Source organism: Phyllopteryx taeniolatus, unplaced genomic scaffold (assembly GCF_024500385.1).
Source record: "Phyllopteryx taeniolatus isolate TA_2022b unplaced genomic scaffold, UOR_Ptae_1.2 contig_746, whole genome shotgun sequence".
NCBI classification, from domain to species: domain Eukaryota; kingdom Metazoa; phylum Chordata; class Actinopteri; order Syngnathiformes; family Syngnathidae; genus Phyllopteryx; species Phyllopteryx taeniolatus.
Genome location: NW_026903719.1, coordinates 1 through 2,094, shown reverse-complemented (window position 1 = coordinate 2,094; position 2,094 = coordinate 1). Strand labels below are relative to the sequence as shown.

The following is a 2,094-nucleotide window of genomic DNA, read 5'->3' as shown; positions in this document are numbered from 1 at the left end:
AAGACGTTGACAAAAAACAGTCACTGAGCAATTTAGGGTTGCTAGCTATCGTAATGCCGGTTCATTTTTTTTGGACAATTGTGCAAAAGATGCAGAGTCCTCTAGCATTAGAGCAGTTCGAAAGACTAATATTGCAATAGTCCGGTGCAATGACCATTGTGCAAAGGGCGCCGAGACTTCAAGCGAGTAGTGCGATTATCTGGGACAACGTTTATTGTGCAAATGTAGATTCTCTTCAGTGTGCAATTGGAGCAGATGCTACTAGCATGAGTGGCCAGTATTGGTCAACAACAGATATGCAAATAGTGCAGCGTGGCGAGACTACTACAATGAGTGCACGAGTCATATATAATTGTCTTCTTCCAGCTCCTTCCCCCAGGCAAGTGCTATCGAACAATGCAAACAAAAACTAGCAGACATTCCAACACTTTCGTCCCGCTTACCGTTAACTTCTTAAACAGTTCACTTACAATTGCATTGTAACATGCTGCCAATTTGTCTTGAGATTGTTGTCCCATCTCTGTCGGGCCAATTATACATTATTCGTGCATTCACTGTAGTAGTCTCGCCACTCTGCACAATTTGCATATCTGTTGTTGACCAATACTGGCCACTCATGTGGTTGAGAAGTATCTGCACCATTTGCACAATGGACACTGTTCCAGATTATCGCACTACGATTCGCTTTATACTGCTTAAATTTCTCGAAGTCTCTTCACGTTTTGCAAAATTGTCACTGTACCAGATTATTGCTCGATCAGTCATTTCAAATTGCTCTAAATTGCTAGAGGACTCTGCATCATTTGCACAATTGTCAAAAAATAAAAAATAACACAAAATTTGCATTGACATGACCACATTACCGCTAACCTTTCATTGCTCAGTGATTCTCTGTACTTTGGTCTCATGTGATTATGTCTCCAAAGTATTTTCTGTCAAATGGCTATCCGTTATCGCACGAGAGGGGCTCCAAGTACCGGAGACAAATTCCTTGTATGTTTCTGACATACTCGGCAAATATAGATTCTGATTTTTATTCTGCTGATTCTGATTGAATTTATCTAATCTACTCCTTCTAATACTGCCATTCACTCGACTGTAATGTATTCCTCGGAAGTGGTTCGGGTTCATAAACCGATGGCTTTGAGGTCCACACAATAATGTGCCAATAATTACGTATCATTTAAAAGATCCATACCTTCGTATTCCTTAGCCTCGAGCGAATTAAAAGCACTGATGTGATAAAATCGTGACGTTATCACGTGATACTAATATATATATATATATCTACATAGATATATATATGTAGATATTGTGTATAGATTTTTCTTTTTTTACGTGTACGGAAAAAGCAGAACTGGATGTTTAAAAAAGGTACGTGGAAGATTCTGTCTCCTAATAAAGAGATGGTAAGTCATAAGAGAGAGAATGACTGCATTATAATTTAGGTCAACCACCGATAAGAAAACGATTCCACGAGAATCTAAAGTGAAAAAGCTTACAGCACCTGGTATTCCCAGGCGGTCTCCCATCCAAGTACTAACCAGGCCCGCCCCTGCTTAGCTTCCGAGATCGACGAGATCGGGCGTTCTCAGGGTAGTATGGCCGTAAGCCACATGGTTACCTGAAAAGCAACATTTTATATTTAAAAAATATCAAATTTCGCTTAAAAATATCGAGCGGATCGCGTCATTTTTTATTCTCCAATTGTTGGCTGGTCTATTTTGGAGTTTTTTGTGTGGATGATGCAAACTCATTCTCAACACTACAAATATGTGATCAGATCATAGATTTTGAAAAGTTAACACACGAGAGAATTTGAGAACTTGCACGCTGCCAAAACTCAGACAAGAGCATGCAAAATCCTCTTGGACCCTCCACATCCTGGTCACCAACTCTTCAGAAACAGAGTCATCTTTATTTGCCATGTATGTCCAAAAAACACACAAGGAATTTGGTAGTTGGAGCCACTCTCGTACGACAACAGACAGTCAATTGACAGAGAACACTTTTGAGACATAAAGACGTTGACAAAAAACAGTCACTGAGCAATTTAGGGTTGCTAGCTATCGTAATGCCGGTTCATTTTTTTTG

The 2,094-nt window shown here is 39.7% G+C and overlaps 1 non-coding gene across 1 annotated transcript; it reads right to left on the bottom strand.

The window, feature by feature from the left end:
- Positions 1–1,495: 1,495 nt before the first annotated feature.
- On the bottom strand, positions 1,496–1,613 carry LOC133473958 (5S ribosomal RNA). Its single transcript, XR_009787305.1, has one exon. It is a non-coding gene; the product is annotated as a 5S ribosomal RNA (ribosomal RNA).
- Positions 1,614–2,094: the final 481 nt, after the last annotated feature.